We start from the raw sequence: 21,198 nt of genomic DNA on the forward strand, positions 1-21,198 counted from the left end.
CATCTATAATGGAAAACCATTTTAAGTGGCAATTTTAGACATCTATTAAATTTTACAACAGGCGTATCTTATAAATGCAGCTTCCTTTTAAGGCACCATCTGTCTTAGAGAAATGCTAACTCATGTGCCCATAAAATGTTTTACAAGGATGTCTATTGCAGTTTTTTTGGTAATACTCAAATCCTTGTAAATATGTTAAATGTCCATCAACAGAGAACTGTCTAACTAAATAACGACATATGGAAGGGTTAACAGAATGATATAGGTTAACATGTGCTGAATCAATAAGATTTAGAAAGCATATTAAATTAAAAAATAAAACTACATTTATGCTTAAAAATACACAAAATATTGATTATCAAATCTGACATGCATCAAAGATCTTATGCAAACTTAACTATTGCAAAAGCACAGGTAAAGCGAGATGAGTTCGGGTCATAGGAGGCTCCCTAATCCACTTCTTCCCATGTTAGATGTGCTCTGGTCAAGTATAACAGTGTTCAGCCACCTCACTTAGCTGAAGGAGACATTTAGATCATAAAATACCTATTTGTTTTTGGATGGTCCACAAAAGTATGCTTCATAAGTCAAAGGATTTTACGTTTACCATAAATAATCCTAGAAATAAATGTACATTTTGCTAAAAGAATTCCATAGGTAAGGAATTCACGCCTGAAAAATCATCAGTTTGTTTGCCAGGAGGTCTGTCAGTACCATATTTACAAAGAAATCTGCCCTCTTTCCTTGTCTCCAGCATGTTCCCTCTTAAAAAGAATGGATGGGGCTTCCCTGGTGGCGCAGTGGTTGAGAGTCCGCCTGCCGATGCAGGGGACACGGGTTCGTGCCCTGGTCCGGGAAGATCCCACATGCCACGGAGCAGCTGGGCCCGTGAGCCATGGCCGCTGAGCCTGCTCGTCCGGAGCCTGTGCTTCACAATGGGAGAGGCCACAACAGTGAGAGGCCCGCGTACCACCAAAAAAAAAAAAAAAAAAAGAATGGATGAATTGACGACTTATTGTTTATCCATTTTCTTTATAGATTGTTTATAGGTAAAACATGTGATGGTACGTTTTTCCATAAACTTACGTGATTGCTTTGGAAAATGGAAGTACAAACCATGCCAACAGCAGTGACTGGGGATGAACTGCCACACGATAGCTTTCTTTATAATTCGTTGATATTTTTTCAAGGATAATACTATACATTCCTGTATTATTTGTATAATTTCATTGTATTTAATATAATTTCAACATGTGATAATTATATTGTGTATAAGTAGGACACTGCCCTTGGTTTTAGGAGACACACGTAGTAGTATTTACAGGTGAAGCACAGGGGTCAGCAATCTGCAGCCCATCCATTGAATCTGTACTGCTGCTTGTTTTTATACAGCATGCAAGCTAAGAATGATTTTTACATTTTTAAATGGTTGGAAAAAAGTCAACAGAAGAATAATATTTCATGACGTCTAAAAACTATGAAACTGTCAGTTAGCCAAAAAGTTCTTCTGGGTTTTTCCATAAGCGCTTACGGAAGTACCCGAACAAACTTTTTAGCCAACCCCGTAATTTAATTTTATCACAGCCAAGCCCATTCATTTACATATTGTCTGTGGTTGCGTTAGCTCTGCATCAGAAGAGTTTAGAAGTTGCGACAGAGGCTACAATAAGGCTCACAAAGCCTAAAATAGGTACTACGTTGCCATTCCTAGAAGTAATAAATAATTGCTGACCCCGGTGAATCATCATGTTGTTTACAAGCAATTTTTGAATCAGTTTAACAAAATTCACATACACACACATATACAGATTGAGTTACAAGCATATCAATATTCATTTTATTATTCTTGTAACTCTTCATGTGATTTGACATATTTTCTAAATTGTAGTTGAGGAAATTTTGGCAACTGATAAATTGCTAGATATTGTAGTCTCAGCTCATATTATATAATAACTTTTGGTGTTGATATAGTCATAAAATCTTAAGAGGGAATCTATAGGAAATAATTACTTGAACAAGGAGAGGGAAAAAAGACAGAAAATAGTGTAAAATAGAAGATGGAATAAACTAAAGACTGGAGTACAATGCCATAGTAGGGTGGGGATTTGGATAAGTTCCAAAAATCATTTGGGTAGAAAGGAGACCATATATTTTTCTGCAATATCCAGCTGCATTTTTAATTCTGTTTTGTTTCATGTTCATGTACCATAGCATTTTCCAACCTTTTCATTCCAATTATCTTTTGTAACTTATGATGAATTTAGCTCTATAGACTCTATCATTTAGACTAAAATTTAATTTACTTGAAGGTAAGAGCTATCATACTCTTAGTTCTTTTTCAGAGTTGGGAGCATATTTGAAAGGCATTATCCATGTGATAAATTGAGTTAGATGGCCGGTGAAAGCTTAGATAATACAAAGATGATTGAATCATGTATCTTAAAACTTTTCAGAGACTAAGAAAAAAGGATTAGTGAAAATATAGGAGAAGACAAGTTATAAATATAAAGATAATTAGACCTCAAACTTTAAGAAGGCAGGGAGTATATTCTTTAATATACTGTGTATTCTAACGAAGGTTTAGTTTAGTGCCATGCATACCACACATTCCTTTGAGTAAACTATTCAATAAATGGTAGAATGTCATTGTGGGATAACTTGAGAAGAAAAACTAGAGGAAAATCAGTTTGAGGAGTAAGATTAATTGGCATACAGTCAGTAAATTCAAGTGGGCAATGAGCTGAAAAAGGGCTCATTAAAACAATGAGCTAAAAAATAAATAGCAAACAATTTCAATGGATAGAAATGTAATTGTTATTCTCTTTTTGAAGTTTATCCATTCAAGTACTACTTCTAGTATGTAACTTTCTAGTCTTTTGTATCTGCACCAAACTCAAATAATTGTGGGCTTTTTTCTAAATATCATTCTGGGGACCTTTCAAAGCTAATTTCTATGTTGGAATGCTATAGATGAATGAATCTCAATGCTTACTTATAACCAATATATTTTACTTCTTTTCCTGAGGAATAGAAGCTTTTTACCTTCAACCCAGGAGAGCTGTGGAATAAGCTCTCCATCTATTTCCAACCTAAACATATTTGATAAGACAGGCAGAGGAATTTTGATCAAACATGTACTTTATATTTTCATGACTATTGCTCAAGAGTTTGCACACATCTTTATACTTTTGTAAGTTTAAATTTTGCTGAAAAATAAAGTGGTAATTTAAATGTTTTAACTCATGCTTCTTATATCTTTGTTTTTATTCTCTGAAGATTTCTCGCTATTTTTCCTTTTTCTGGAATGATTCAAGAAAAAATTAGCTGACATACCAAGAAATATCAACACAGAGTCCTTCACCTGTACAGCACCTCTTCTAAGTAACAGAGGTTATAATTCCAATGTATTAAAACTCTGAGTTGTTTATATGTGTGGTATTGAAAAATGTAGCTATCGGTCTTAACAGATTTTCTCCTGACATTTCAGGGGACAGCTAATAATCTCTTTTTAAGGATTAGGATAATTTTTAGATAGAATGGAAAGAAAAAATATTGAAGGTACATATTTTTCTTTCTAGTATTCTGAGGATTATAAAGTCTTACTCGTTATAGCATGTCTACCTATAGTTTTTAAGATACATGGAAATGTTCTCTATTAGAAATAAATGGCATGAAAGTACTTGTTTGGTGTTTCCTTTGAAAGACACATTAAAAAATTTTTTATTCATTACCACTAAGGTCATCACATGTATCTTGGTATTGCTTAAGTAAAGTTGGTATCTGAAAAACTATACCTATGAATCGTGTACTGGGTTCAATCTTTATAGATTAAAAAAAGAAGCATGATAGTAACGTAGAATGGAGAGGGAGTTGGGGGAATACAGCACTTTCCAAAATTAATAACAGATTCAGCATTCATTAGACAGCCTGAAGTATTCTAACTTAATGAAATTATTTGTTTTAAATTCTTTATTCTGGGTTATTAAAAACAGTAAAGTATTTATGTATCCCTCTCCATGTTAGTATAATTTGGGAATTATGATAAAGTATAAATAGATAAGCAACCAAACCCATTCTTTTGTTGTTTAGAAGGTAGTTTGATACTATGAGAGAAACTAGGTTCTAGTACAATCTTAATTAGACTATCTGATTCATTTCAGTTACACTATCCTTTTTGTAGCTAATCCATCTTGTTAGTAATACTTATAAGAATCGTGTGTGGATAAATGAGATAAGGTATGTCATAGTTATCCAGTACATCCAGTTACCACACATGTAATGGCAAGCTGATGACCTTTCTCACTTTTAAATAAATAGACCTCATCAGGCAGGAACAACCTCATTTTTCCATCACAAGTTTTGCAACTTGTCTACATGTGCTCCTCTTTTTTCTTTCTTCTTGTTTTCATAACAGAACTGTTCCTTCTATCAAATTCCAACCCCTCAACTCTGCCTCTTACTTTACTAGATTATTCTCATTAATGGGTATCTCCTCTCTTGCTGAAACTTTATATTGACCTTCTATTTCCCTCCAGTTACCACCTCATTTTTTAATCTTCCTTTCAAAGAAAATAACAACAAAATAATTATATAGAAAATCTCCTTTAGTATCTCCTGTGCTGTCTTTAATCCACCTAGTCAACTTCTTTCTTTTTTCTCTATTGAAAGTGTTTCTTCTCTATACAGCTTTTCTCCCTTAATGTTCTCTTGCATTCCCATAGGTTAAAGACTATTTATATAATGATGACTCCTGAGAATATTCCAAACTCTGATAAATTCTCTGATATAGTCATCTACTTACTCAATATCTCACCTGGAATGTTTCATGGACGACTCAAATTCATACATGTTCAAACAGAATTTTGGTTCTCTGCTTCAAAGTTGTTTTTTTTTTCAACCTCAGCTGGTATTATTATTGATTCTGTCATTTCTAATGCTCCCCAATCCTGCCCATCAGTACTTCTTGTTCTTCAAACATCAACATCTCTTAAATATATTTTTCGTTATCCTTCACAAAGACTCCATCTTCTCATGCTTTTACTTAAATAGTTTCCTCACCAGTTTTACTGGGTTTATTCTCATTCCCATGAAAATAATTCTCAGCTAAAAGACTTTTTTTTTTTTAATGTAACTAAGATACTTTTCCTCCTCTGCCTCAAATCCTTAAATTACATTACATTTGGAATACAGTTGAAAATCCTTTTCAAGGATGGAAAAATCCCTCCATGATTTGAGCCCTTCTCTACTCTGTACCCACAAGCACACTCACCACCCTGACTCTTTGTGAATCAAGCGTCTTTTGAGTCTTAGAGCACACTTTTTCCCATGGTAGAGATCTTGCACAAGGGAATACCTTGTCTTAGAAGACTCATTGTTTGGCTCCTCAATAAAGTAATTCCTTTCCATCTTAGGTGATAGTTTTACATTTTGTTTTCTCAGAGAGGCCTCACCGGACTCCAGGATATCACCAGTTATTTGTTACAACAAACATGATTTATCTTATAGTTTTTGTCATATTCTGTCACTTTCTTGCTTATTTGTTTATACTTATTTGTATTTTAGACATTGTAATATAAGAGCCCTCAGGGATGGAACGTAAATTTTATAATTTAGTACTATGCGTAAAAAGATTAAGAAATACTGGTTTTTCTGAATTACTTTACAATTTTCATCTTGAAATAATTTCAGACTTGCAAAAATTCACAAAACTACTGCAAAGAATTCCTATGTATTCTTCACCTAGTTTCCCCCAATATTAACATCATACAAAGCAACTACTGAAATTAGGAAATTGATATGGTATTAGGTATTAATCTACAGTCTTTATTCACATATTTTATTAATGCTTCCACTAATATCTTTGATGAGAATCAAAACCAGGTCATCTGTCACATTTAGTTGCTACATTTCTTTGGTCTTTTTTATTCTAGGACAATCCCTCAGTTTTTCTCTGTCTTTCATGAACTTGATAGTACTAGCAAGTTATTTTGTAGATTATCCTGAAATTTGAGTTTTTCTGGTATTTCCTTATAGTTAAATTCAAATAAGGTTTTTTTTTTTTTTTTTTTTTTTTTTGCAGTATGCGGGCCTCTCACTGTTGTGGCCTCTCCCGTTGCGGAACACAGGCTCCGGATGCACAGGCTCAGCGGCCATGGCTCACAGGCCCAGCCACTCCACAGCATGTGGGATCTTCCCGGACCGGGGCATGAACCCATATCCCCTGCATCGGCAGGTGGACTCTCAACCATTGCGCCACCAGGGAAGTCCCCAAATAAGGTATTTTGACAAAAGTACCACAATGTTGAGCTTGCCTTTCTGGGTGCATCATATCAGGGGGCACATGACATCACCATGTCCCATTTCTGGTGATGTTAACTCTAATCATTTGGTTAAGATGTTGTCTATCAGGTTTCTCAGTTTTAAAGTTATTATTTTTAAATAAGTATTTTGTTGGGAGATACTTAGGAGACTATGTAAACATCCTGTTTCTCATCATAATATCACCCACTAATTTTAGCACTCTTCCCTGAAACAATTATATGGGATTTTCCAATTACTGAGTTTCTATTTCTATTACTTCTTCTATATTTATTCTTTAGAACTCTACTGTGTGGGAGAGCTTTCCCTTTTCCCCTTTCATTTATTTATTCAATTATTAAATTACATCAGTATGGATTTATGTGTATTTGGTTTGCTTAATCTTAGTAATACATTACCATCTTTTTTTTTTCCTGCTCAAATTATTTTAATTTTGGCTACTGAGAGCCACTTCAAGTTAGCTCCAGTGTTCATTATGACATATTTTCATTATTTCTTGAGACCTTCTCATTTTCTTACATCAAAAAATGTTCCACACTCATCTTGTTTTTTTTATGCTCCAGCAATGGAATCAGCTGTTGCTTCAAGGAGTCTTAGTTCCTTTAATAGGAGAATAATGTGAATCCAGAGTGCTAGGTATGCTCATTGCTATTAGAGTTTTACTGCTTCTAGGTCTTCTCAGTGGTTAAAGCTAAGAAATATGTATGTATATATACAGACACATAAACATGTCTGCTTATGTCTATTTCTTTATATATTCATTTCTCTTTTTATCTTAGGGAAAAAAAACACACATGTGAAAATTGGTATCTCTGATTCTATCCAACACCACAAGGTTTATTCTAGTCTACCCTTCATTCTTACTGTAATTTTTCTCTCTAATACCAACACACATAGCTTTTTCTCTAAGAGTGAGATACTTGTTATACTCAGTATACTCAGTATATCTATGCATTTGCTTTGTATTCCTATGGCACATTTCACTTTTTGGCAGATTGGTTAAGCATCTATAATAATGACGTATATTTAGTACTCAAAGAGTATATGTTAAATAAATAGACAAGTGTATCAATAAATAAATGAGTGAAAACTATGAAATATATTTCACATATAATGTCATTCCAAAGGAGAAATCTTTTGTGGTCATGCTCACTTGGCTTACAATTCTGATTTACTATTTCCCTAAAATCCATATTAAGTCATTATTTTTTTGGAATTTTGCTTTTGTTGTCAATAAACAAAAAAATATGGATCATATCATAGTTCTTTAACTGCATTCATTTCTTGAGAAAAATGAATGTCTTGGAGATCTTTGCCTGCCATGTATTTTATCTTATTGCAGTTTTTGTTATTTAGGTAAGAACTGAGAAGGGAGTAGAAGAGAGATTTTAATTACATTAGAGATTATGAAAGGATGATTACAATATAACTTCCTTTAAGATGAAAACCACCCCAAAATTCATCATGCTATAGTATTTTTTAAATAGAGTGCTTAATTTTTATTTTATAGAGAATAGTTTTGTTTGGGTAGTCAGAATATTTTGTGATAAACTCTTACAGGATATTCTAATAATACTACTTGTGTAAAAAGTATTTAAGAGGTTTTAGGACCAAAGAATATTTGTTTAATAGTGTCAGAATTCATTTTAACACCATGAAAGAGTATGTATTTGTTCAATTTTCACTCACTGCACAAAGCATTAGATAAAAGAAGATTTTCAGTAATAGCATTTCATTTTGAGTCTTACCAATCCTTTTAGTTTTGGTATAACAAAAAGGCTATTAGCTTTTACTCTGTTGTGTTGAATTTTGATGATTTTTGACAGTCTTCACTGAGACACTCAAAGGAATGGGACTTGCCAGTCGAATAACATAAGATTTCATTAAATTTACCAGCAACAAAAAGCTGTATCTGTCTTTTAACTTTTTGACATGTTGGCTTTTTCTAATCCTCTTTTTAGGCTCTATAAAAAAGGCAATAAAAATGCTATTTTTGCATGTTCAAAAGTTTCACCATAATCAAGATAATATAGGTAAGTTTTAACTTTAGAAGTATTTCATTTATAAATAAGCACAAAATTATTAAAGCCATCAATCAAATTTTTGTATTAGCATACAGTAACAGTAACAAAAATATTTTGTATGGTATTTTATAGCATTTATATAGAAGATATAATATCCTGTTTACATTTTGTCACAAAAGTGACAAATTTTCAGAGGTAAAAAAACTGGCTTGTGATAAAGTAAACATCTTTCTCCAGATTATGTGCTAGTGAGTAGCTGAGATATTAACAACTCTAAATATTGTAAAATTTCCATTTTCAAATGAAGCCTTCCTTCGTCTTCATATTGTATTGGTTAACAAATGTGTGTTTTGTTACCTATGATAATTTGAACTGGTTATCTATACAGTGTTACTGAAAAAAACTTTACATTAAGCATATGGGAAGAGTGTGAAAGCATTTTTATTTCCTAAACTTTAGAGGATAAGTTTTGAAAAACTGAGTTTCCATGAAATAGCTCATTACGATCTTGTTCTCCAGCATTCCCGGATATAGAAATGTATACTTAAAATGACCTGAAGGAAGAAAATTAAACTTGTTTTCCTTTTCTGCAAATCAGCATTATATTAGATTATGAAAATATATTTTAAAATATGAAGAATAAAGTTATCAAGTGAAGGAAACTAGGGAATCGTATAATACCTATTATAACTATTACACATAAATTATTTTATTGCAAAAACTGTTTTAAAGGATGTGAAAGACAAAATGCACAGATATGTTTCCAAGAAGCACTCATAACACATAATTTTTTTGTATGTGTGCAGCTGGGGCTTGCTGTTTTTTATTATTCCCATGTTATAGATGAAGAGCTCAAGACTCATATTAGTGTCATTTAACCATGTCATACAGCCAATTCCCAGAGATCTTACTTCTGCTTCTTTTTGTCATGAAAAAAAGAGAAATAAAATCAGCATCAAGTGTGTGCTAAGCAAATAGCCTAATAAGAAAACACAGTAAATGCTGACTAGGGACTGTAAGAATATTTTTGTTTTCAGGCTACCAAAGTAAGATATAATATGGGAGCCAATAAAAGCAGATAATTATATGAATGAGGACCTAGGATATAAACAAGCCAGTGAGAAATAAGATCCATTTCTTATTTAAACCTAGAGGGAGATAAATTCATTCAGTCTATAGATATTTATTTTGCTACTACATTAGAGATAAATATCTTCTCTGAGAAAGGCCAATTTTATTTAATTTTTGTTACATTATCTAAAAAATAATAGTGTACTAAGGCAGATACCAACCAAAAGTGTTTCACAATTATTCATGTTCAGGTAAAATATAACATCAAGTATACTGAGATATTAGCTGCACTATATTTTGTAGATTACTGCCTGAAAGCAAGGTTATTTTATTGTTGCAGAGCATAGTTTCTTGTTAATGAGAAAATTAAGTAAGATAAAACTGGAGAGACTTTCAACAGCACACTATGGTATCAATATTTATATATATCTTTTTCTTTAACGTATGCCTGGATCAACTCAAAACACCAGGCAGAGTTGTTAAGAGACATAATGGAAAAACCCAGGGTAACATCATCAACAAAAGCAGATGACAAGTAATCAACATAAAATTCAGAATACAAGAGTAATTAACCAAATACTTAGTAGAATGGGGCAACACTGGGCTGGGCTAATGGCAAAGATAAAATGAAGATAAAGGGAAGTATTGAAAGGTCCCACAATCCATAGACCACAACCAGAAATCACCACAATTAGTCACCCTCCCCGCACAAAAAAAAACTACTCTGAGAAAAAAACACTTGGGAACACAATCAAAATTAATCAGAGAACCAGAGAGAGAGTGAGAAAAGAGAGAGAGGAATAGTCTGGTGGAGGATGAGAAGAGAGATAAGAGAGGAAGATAATTTTCAGAAATAAAGATTTATTTAAAAGGAACATCAAATTAAATCAAATGGAAATGATGCAAAACATAATAAGAGATAGAAAAATATGAGCAAATAGGTAAACCCGAAATGGAGAGATTAAAAAAATTGAGAAGAACATTCTAAATATAGAACTTAGGCAAAAGAGGACAACACATATGTAATAATGTCTTCTTTATGAAGAAGAAAATTGAGTTAGAGAGATAAATTACTTGAGTATGTGGGTCAAAAGGTAGGAAATTAATATTGACAACAGACTTCTTGACAACAGCATTTTATATAGGAAGATAATGAAGAATTGTTTTAATGATTGTGAAAGAAAGAACACAGAAGCCGAATTATATGTCATTCACTTAAACCGTGCATCATGTCTAAGGAACACAGAGCATCATGGACATTTGGGAACTCTGGAAATACAGTTCCTATGATCACTCCCTGAGTAATCTCCTAGTTACTGACAACAAATAGTTCAAACATAGCATGAAGCTTGTGGATAATTATTACATATATTAAATTTTGAATTAAGACTAAGTTATGCTGCTAATAAATGTACTAAAAAGGTAGAGATACTACAATTCACAAAAAATTGAAGAAAAGGGAAAGATAAGTGAAAGAAGAATATTAATGAATGTTTCGATAGTGTCTAACTGTCAATAAAAGGACAGTAGTGAATAAAAGTAAATGTTAGTCAAAAAGAGAGGAGGGAGAGAAAAGAGGTTACTAGAGATCATTATCATTACTCATTGAAGAAATCAATAGAGAATATTAAAATGCATTGGAGGACTAGTATATTTTATTATATAAGGTTATATAAGATAATGACATGAATAGATATAGGAACATTTATAAATACCAAACAAATCCCCCCAAAATTGAACAAAAGTAAATATAGTGTAAGATTTTATATATATAGTTTATATAGTAAAAATATCATGACAGAACTGAAAACCAACATACTAAGTATATCAAAGATATAAATGGGTTAACTCATCATTCAGTAAAGTATTTTCAGATTGGCTAATGAAGCAGAATCTAATTCATTCTGTGTACAAGAGACATACCTACACACAGCAATTCAGGAAGGCTTAAAATAAAAGGAGGATCAAATATTGCTCTTGTCTGATAGTAAGTTTGTGAAGCAGGTGTCACAATTTTGTTTGAGACATGGTAGAGTTTAGTACAAAATATATGTAACAAGGTAGGGAAGGAAAATTTATTATGCTAAAGGTTTCACTGTACAGTTAAAATATAATAGATATTAAAAAATGTGCAAAATTACCACTTTCAGAAAGCAGAAATGACAGGAGATGTATATATATCTATTCATATGTAGATATGTATTAAAACTGGATTTTAACATAGTTTACCCATGGCAAGAATTGGAGAATATAAATAAGCCTCACTTCGAAGTTTTAAAACTGTAGTTAGTGGTAAAGACTTTCTCTTTGACCAAACTTCTCCACCTTCTTCTCCATTAGGCTTTGATTTTGCACTTCCTTGCCAAGTCCACATAGCCCAGTTTTTGCCAGACTCCTACTAAGCCAGTTTAGAGAGAATGCCCCCACCTCTGATATCTGATCTCCTTTGATATCTGATTCCCCTGGCCAACCTTCAGCAAGAATTCTGTTAGTTGGTTTATCAAAAATCCTCCATCCCTTGATGCCTCTTCTTAACATTTTTCCATCCACTGGCCCCCTTACCCCCCACCCAAATGTTCTTTGGGTATCAGTTCCTGCTTTGCTTTGTTGTATTTGGAGTTTAGCTCATTTCTATACTGAAGTCTTTTTTACCCTATTGCAGTCATTTCTGAATAAAAGCTATCTTTACCCAACTTAACTACTGTCTGGCTCTGGTTCTCTTTGACATTACTCTTTGGAGAATCAATTTTAAGGGAAAAAGAATGGATGCAAGAGTCTGTTGTCCCATTCTAGAATGGAGATGATGATACCTTTTATAGTAACAGTGGCAATGGTGATAGAAAGGAGTGCACGTGTGTGGGATATACTTTGGAGAAAGAAATAACAGGTCTATCAGTTATTTACACGAGAGAAATGAAAGATCGTGAATAAACAATACTTTGAAGTCTGAAACTTAGAGAACAGTCAGAGGTAGAAATAAAACTATGGGAGTTATTAACATATAGGCATTTAAAATAATGATTTTGGGGGGATTAAATCACCCAAGCAAAGGTTTAGACAGCCAATAGAAATTAATAGAAAATAAGCCAAGTAAATAAACCTGTCCAAATTAAGCTGAGAATAAAAAATTCAGAGTGGTAAGGAGAAATCCGGGGTGGTGTATTTTTAAGAAAATGCATAAAGGAGACTGTTTTGAAGAGGAACAAGCTGTTAGTTATTTGAAATGCTGCTGAGACTGGGAAATGTGAGTAGTGCCCATATAGAAGTTATCAGCAGCCATTAAAAGAACACTTTCATTAAAATTATGGATAAGAAACTAGATTAGAATAAGATAAATGGGTCCTTAATTTCAGAATTGTGGCATAATAGAAAACCTAAAAACTCTCATTAGAAAAACAAGAAGTGCGACATAAACTATAGCAACTATCCACTTAAATACATATTAGAGGATTTCAGGTTCCGGCCCTGATAGAGTAGCTCACAGTGAACAAGCCCACATACTGAAGATAGCTATAAAATCTGGGCAATATTGTTTGAAGGCATTGGAGGATAACCAACCCCTATGGGACTTGAGGGGGTTTATTATTAAGAAGAAATAAGCCCACAAGATAAATTACATGCCCAGCCTTTTTTTTTTTTTTTTCCCTGACAGGACTTCCCAAATATTGATGTGAAAAAGAGACCATAACCACAGAGAAGTTGACCAAGTATCTACGTAAAAGTCTCCTTATGTGTGGCCCACTTCAGACACATGCATGTACAGGGTAAGACTTCAGGAAGCTCCACAGGAAACAGTAGGTGGAAGGCTGAGTGCTGAGCTTATAATTCAGCTGGTGGTGCAGAGCAGTAAGTAGTGTGGCATGGGGGTGGGAAATTACACACTTGGGTGTGGTAATTCTCCAGGTTTTAGCTTTCATGTGAGGTGGTGCATTCTCGGTGCCTCTCACACTAGTAAAATAATTATTTAATCAACTGTATATAAAAGCTGACCTTGAATAGGCATGGGGAAAAAGCATGTCATACATTGAGGGTAATGATTAATCTAACTTTTATAACTGAGATCTAATTTAAATGTTTGTTATTCACCATATTCTCAGTTTAAATGAAGAAAATCACATCATCTCAATATAGATGCATAAAATGTGTGTCTTAACAGCTATAGATACAGAAAAAAAGTATTTGATAAAATTCATTATGAAGTCATTATATATAAATATATATATATGTACATTATTAACCAGATAAAAGGTATCTTTCGAAATCCTATAAGTGGCTTATGATATAATGTGAAATGTTAAAAGACCACCCTTTAAATCTATGAATAGGAAAAGGGTTACGTTAGTTTCCCATGGCTCTTGTAACAAATTAACACAAACTGGGTAATGCAAACTCATTTTTCTACAATCTGGAAGCCAGAAATCCAAAATCAGTTTCACCAGGTCAAAACCAAGGTGTCAGCGGGGCCGTGCTCCCTCCAGGGACTCCAGGGAGAATCTGTTTCCTTGCCTTTGCAACTCCTAGTGCTACATTTCTTGGCTTATAGTCCCTTCCTCTGTCTTCAGGGCAGCAGTGTATCATCTGCAGATCTCTCTCCACTTCCATCATCACATAACCTTCTGTCTTCTGTGTCAAACATTCCTCTCGCTTGCTCTTAGGACACTTATATTTGCCTGTAAGGCTCACTAAAATAATCCATGGTAATCTCCCATCTCAAGATGCTTAATTTAATCACATCTGCAAGTCTTTCACCATATAATGTAACACTTACCAACTCCAGGGATTACAAACCTGGATATCTTTGAAGGCTATCATTAAGCCTAACACAAATGCCCTCACTTGCTGCTTCTATTACTCATTGTACTTTCTGAATAACTTTTTAAAAGAAGGCTTGCTCTGAAGTAGAAGTAAGAAGTGGTTCAGTATTTGTGGAAATGTGGGATAAGGGGAAGTTTTATTTTTGGAAGGTGGTGTATAAAAACATACTCATATGAGGATAGTAATGACAAATAGAATAAAAATGGAAATAATGATGCAGAGGGGAGAAAGATTGGCTATAGCAACCATGTAAATCCTGTGGGAGAAAAATTTGAATAAGATACTGAATAATAATTGCAGGATCACCGTTTGATGGATACCTTGCACATTATTTTTCACAATATTTCCTGGGTTGACCTTAATTGCTTTACTGTCAATAGCTATTAATTTGAGTGAAAATTAATGACTGAGATAGGAAAAATGGAAAAGAAGACAGAGCACAGGGAATTCTTTAATAAGTGGAAAACAATAGTCAGTAGACACTGAATGGGAGCAGGCACTTGTTCATAAAAAGACATCCGTGGGCTTCCCTGGTGGTGCAGTGGTTGAGAGTCCGCCTGCCGATGCAGGGGACACGGGTTCGTGCCCCGGTCCGGGAAGATCCCACGTGCCGCGGAGCGGCTGGGCCCGTGAGCCATGGCCGCTGAGCCTGCGCGTCCGGAGGCTGTGCTCCGCAACGGGAGAGGCCACAGCAGTGAGAGGCCCGCGAACCGCAAAAAAAAAAAAAAAAAAAAAAGACATCTGTATATATATGGGAAAAGAAGTTGTAAAATTTATGTATTATTTATTTCCCAAATTTCTATCGTAAAGAAATTACATGTTCATAAAATGACAAAGGGGCTCACATTAAGAAAATAATTCATATATTCTATTACTTATGTACTTAATCTCTTCCTTACTTATTTTTGGGTGGGTCATACCGTACAGTTTAAATGTGGCCACTACTATCTTTTATTAACATTTACGAAAACAAGCACCTTTTCATAGTGTCTAAGTCTCTATGTAACCTAAAGCTTAATATCTCAAAAATGCTAAATTATAAAGAGAAAGGAAAATGTGTGTTAAATACATTTCAGTGTAACTTATTAGAATATTGTATATGATAAGGGTGCTTAAAACTTAAGCATCAAGGTCGAGAGATGAGAACAGGAACCTAGATTGCCATACTAGAAAATCTAGAAATATAGCAAAGATGAGTTCAGTAATTTGATCCAACACTGAAGGTCATCGAACTACAGACAACAGGGTTAACCAGACCCATGTCCTGTTTTGGTAAATGAAATTTTATTGGAATAGAGCAGCAGCATTATTTTTACATACTGTCTATAGCTAGTTACATGCTGCAATGACAGATTAGAATAATTGTGACAGAGACCATACGGCACACATAGTCTAAAATATTTAGTAGCTGACCCTTTACAGAATGGGTTGTGAATGACTGCCCTAGTTATTCTCAGGTTCAATGTCATTTGTGAAACAGTTTTGTTTAGTGTGGCCATGTTTCATTCCCTTTCTAATGACAATAATTATTACAGCCTCTAGGCAGAAGATACCAATTATTTTAAGATTTCATTATTAAGAATGGTGCACTTAATTAAGCCATAGTTGTTACTTCAAGTATAATTAATTAGTGAAGGTATATTGCTTTTATAGGGTATAATTAATAGGCAGGTAGGTTCTGCTCTGTAACATAGTTATAATTTCAATGCTCATGGCTTTATAGAATTTAAGGATAGAGTCTGTTTATTATTAATTATATTTCACATCATCTAGCTCATGTGATGTAGCTATCATGTAGCACATTATTTATGTGGTTGATAATTTATTTTAGATATAATAATTGGATGAGAGAATTCACGGTGATTAAGGAAGAATTCATGGAAATACGGCTGATAGGGTGTTCGAGAAGACAAATCAATACATTCATTTACTAAGTTATGTTGTCATTCAAGCAAATAAAAATAGTTTTCGCTATCAACATCCATATAAATCTGTCATATAATTGATCCTATACTTCTGAATGAAATGAATGAAAACATAGTTTGCATTGGTTTGATGGAATTTTAGACATTATTTCTTTAAAATTTAGCCTGAAAACTGATACTTGGTTTTACTAGCAAGAAATTCCAAACTTGGAATGTATTAGTAAATACAGAACTCTAGAAGAACTCTAGATCAAAAGACCCTGAAATGCAGGGTCTCAAGCATTATTTTAATTATTTGCATTGCATATTTAAGTTTATTTGTTATTATAACTTAATAACTTGATAAAGGGGGTTTTATATACCTTCTGTGTCTGTTTACACAAGTTTGAATACAGTGAAGTGTCAAATTCTTCAGTGTAAGAGATTTGAGCCACAGAAGACAAACAATTACAGGGACAAACAACATAAACTGCACATAGACTGTAAAGCATATTTGGGTTATTGTAGTTAGTCTTTGTTTCCAAAAGAAAAACAACTTGGAAAGGAGAAGTGGTATGAATCTTAAGTACAAGTACTTTCTTCAGCCTTTCAGTTTTAGGAAAGAACAAACTGGAAACATGGAAATATATTTCTTGAGAGATAATTCTCAGTTGGCCTCTAGTGTTTCTGTGTATTTTCTGAGCAGAATACTAGCTGTAGTTTTTCTATACCATCTTTTCGAAGGTTTCTAAGTAGTAGTCAGCCTTGGAAGACCAAGATAGTGTTTATAGACCAGAGAACAAATTTTCCTTTTTTTCCAGTATAAAATATATAGTGTCTCCCTTTATAGGAAACATCAGACAGGTTTGCTTACTGCTATGTATTAAAGATTTGGGTTGCCTATACTTGAGGTGCCTCAGCTGTAACTATGTGTACAGCATTCACTAGAGCCCCTAGGCATCATCTCCATCAGGCTTGAGGAAAGAGGAACCAACATGAACATGAAGCTCATGCATCTGCGTGCCTTGCTGCAAATAATAAAGTCCTTCATTTTTGACCAAGGAGTCACATGTCATCTGCCAGAATCCATGAGGCAGGCTACCTTGTAAGCTTGCTAGTAGGGTGTAATCTCAGATCCGTCACAGTTCCTGACAATATTCCTTTACAACTATCTATGGATGTATACCCCTTGGAAAAATTATGCATACTTTTAAGGATATGTGATATTCCAGTTAAATGACAACTATATGAAAGGAAACATCACTTTAAGCTTCCTCCTAGATTACTACATCTTTTAGGTAAATAAGGTATGTGCAAAATTCTCTGACTATTTAGTCATGTTCTATATTGAAAAGAACCTCATATAAAGTCATATGAGATAAGCCCAAAATAGTCATTAATTCACTTTTATTTTTCAAAACAATTTTATTGCTTTTGTATTGAAAAAGACCAAGTTTAAAGTACTAATGTGGTTCAAATACACTTTGCCCATCGATTACAAATTAGGAATTAAGAGGTGGCATATTTTAAAAGAATCTTGGATAATCCTGTTTGGAATTGGGTTATGTGATGTTTATTTCTCTCTTTGAGAATATGCATGGTTAATAAACTGTTGATAAATATTCTTCAATATTTCTTATAAATTTATTTTATTTATTTATTTATTTTTGGCTGCATAGGGTCTTCATTGCTGGGCGTGGGCTTTCTCTAGTTGTGGTGAGCGGGGGCTACTCTGTTGGGGTGCACGGGCTTCTCATTGCGGTGGCTTCTCTTGTTGTGGAGCATGGGCTCTTAAGCGTGCGGGCTTCGGTAGTTGTGGCACACAGGCTCAGTAGTTGCGACACACGGGCTTAGTTGCTCCACGGCATGTGGGATCTTCCCAGACCAGGGCTCAAACCCATGTCCCCTGCAATGGCAGGTGGATTCTTAACCACTGCACCACCAGGGAAGCCCAATATTCTTCACTATTTTTGATGTTAGTGCATGAAATAAATTACAGATATTGCAGCAAGGTAAGGAAATGGAAGAATGTAAGTCTGAAAATACTGTGGTAACCCTCTCAGTCTGGAAATTAGATAATCTAGGTTTTGTTTGTTTGGCTTTTTTTGTTTGCTTTTGCTATTCCTTTTCCTTTTGGAGAATAAACAAAGTCTGCCTCTCAGCAACTTGTGGAAGAAAAAAATATAGTTAGATATAATTGTCATCTCTTACTCAAGAATGACTATTACAAGAAATGGCACTTAATGCAGTGTTTTGTGTCTCTCCAACAATCAAAAGAGCTGGTAGAGATTATCTTTTCCATGAGTTCATTCTGGGCCCTATATGACTTCTGTCTTGTTGCTGTCGATAACCCTGTCTTCCAGTGTCATCCTTATGGTTGAAGCAGTTTAGCAGCACTTCTGCATTCCTGCCCAGGGAGAACTATAAGAAAAAGTCTAACACAATCAGCTTTGTATTTAGGAAATTACCTGGAATTTATGCCCATGGTATCATTCATATTATGCATGATAAAAATTAATCATTGGATAGGAAGCTATGAAATGTAATCTGCTCATGGTCATATGTATTTAAGGTCCTATTAATAAAGAAAGAAAGAAAGAAAGCATATTAGGGACAATTAGTAGTCTCTACTCTGAAGAAGTTGCCAAGTCCTTTCCAACTATGAATATTGAAAAGGTTTATCTGCGACTACACTTTCAACTTGGAAATACCTGTGCAGGCATTCAATAATAAAAAAAATGTGAATAACAATAATAATGAAATGTCTCATAACAGAGACATGAAGAGATTATGTTTAAAATATGATTGTTGCTTTATCTTGCCCTAGTAAAGTTCATAATAAATGAACTAGAGAAAAATCAAATTTGATTTATGTGAGTTACATGGATTTGTAAAATTTATGTCACTGAAATATTTTTAAAGATAAATTAATTGGAACCTAGCCAAAAGAAATAAATATTTACATATTTTGGTAAATTTTTTTTATTTAATTCTTTTCCAATCAAGGCTAGATAATAGGTACTATATTCCCTACAAATTTAAATGCTCTTAAGTTCTGAAATTCTATCTAGAGAAAATAGAGACATAGGTTTAACTTAAATCATGTTTGAATAATGGATGTATAAACATATGTGTAACAGTTAGTGAGAGTGGAAAGGGCCCAGGATAAAATAGCATAACAAACTATCGCCAATGGTCTTCCTATAATGTTAGTAAATTTATTATGATCTGTTGTAAGGATACTGTTTTACCTTCCTTGATTCTACTCTCCCAAGTCCCTAAATATTAATTCAATGGAAAAGAAACTTCAGCTATAGTTTCAGTTTAATTTCTCTGCTCAAGATATGCAGTGCAGTTAATTAGAATTATATAATCTTAGAACAAAAAGTATCCTTAGAGATTGTCTAATGCTATTCTCTCATTTAAGCATGTGGAAAAGGGTTTAGCAATCTTACTAAGGTCAAATTCAGAAAACACATAGAAAGTCTTTAGTTAAAAGTATAACTTAGTTTTTAGTTAAAAAATTAAAAGTATAAAACAGGGCTTCCCTGTTGGCGCAATGGTTAAGAATCCTTCTGCCAATGCAGGGCACACGGGTTCGAGCCCTGGTCCGGGAAGATCCCACATGCCATGGAGCAACTAAGCCACAACTACTGAGCCCACATGCCACAGCTACTGAAGCCGGTGTGCCTAAATCCCGTGCTCCGCAACAAGAGAAGCCACCGCAGTGAGAAGCCCGCACACAGCTACAAAGACCCAGTGCAGGCAAAAATAAAATAAATAAATAAATTTAAAAAAAATAAAAGTATAAAACAAATGGTATTATTAATTTATTTATGAGCATGTATAAGAAAATTTAAGTCTTTTAAAATTATTTGTCCCTTATGACATGATTCTGGTAAGTTTTTTTACTAACCTGTAGTCTCTTTTCACATAGCAGTCATAAGTGATACTGCTAAATCTTTAAAGAGGTTATTACTTTTTTTTTTTTAACATCTTTATTGGGGTATAATTGCTTTACAATGGTGTGTTGGTTTCTGCTTTATAACAAAGTGAATCAGTTATACATATACATATGTTCCCATATCTCTTCCCTCTCGCGTCTCCCTCCCTCCCACCCTCCCTATCCCACCCCTCTAGGTGGTCACAAAGCACCGAGCTGATCTCCCTGTGCTATGCGGCTGCTTCCCACTAGCTATCTACCTTACGTTTGTTAGTGTGTATATGTCCATGACTCTCTCTCGCCCTGTCACAGCTCACCCTTCCCCCTCCCCATATCCTCAAGTCCGTTCTCCAGTAGGTCTGTGTCTTTATTCAAAGAGGTTATTACTTTTACTTGTCATAACCCTTAATTGGGCGCCCATCAAATAAGAAGGTCAAATCTTTACCATTTCTTAAGAAGCCTATGTGCCCTTACCCCTACTACATCTCTGACCTCATCCCTGCTCTATCACATGGGCATCCTTATGGGAACATCACAGGTACGTTCGCACCCCAGGCCTCATATGATGCTTCTGCTATCTGAAAAACCCTCCCCTCAAATATGCTTCTGCTAACTCTCTTACTGTTCATTGTATTCAAATGGTACCAGGCTGTGAGGTCTCCAGCAACCATCTTGTTCAGAATTTAACACCTCCTCATACTAGAACTTCCTAATCCCCTTCCCTGCTCTGTTTTTTGGTGGTAGAATTTAGCACCACCTGGCATAAAACACAGTATACTTTGTGATACTATTTATTGTCTTTCTCATAATACTAGAACATAAACTCTATGAAGCCAATACAATTTCAAAGTTTTATTCATTGCTTTTGCCTCGTCCCCATATATGTACCTAACACATAGTAAATGCTCAATAAGTCTTTGTAGAATGAATGAAAAATGATCCTCGTTTATATTTTATGGGAGTTTTTGTTTTTGCCGCATGGCTTGTGGGATCTTAGTTCCCCTACCAGGGATTGAAGCTGGGCCCTTGGCAGTGAAAGCGTGGAGTCCTAACCGCTGGACCACCAGGGAATTCCCCTCATTTATTTATAATGGATATGCATGCCTCTTATGGACAAGCCAGA

The sequence above is a fragment of the Orcinus orca genome, chromosome 4 (assembly GCF_937001465.1).
Source record: "Orcinus orca chromosome 4, mOrcOrc1.1, whole genome shotgun sequence".
NCBI lineage: Eukaryota > Metazoa > Chordata > Mammalia > Artiodactyla > Delphinidae > Orcinus > Orcinus orca.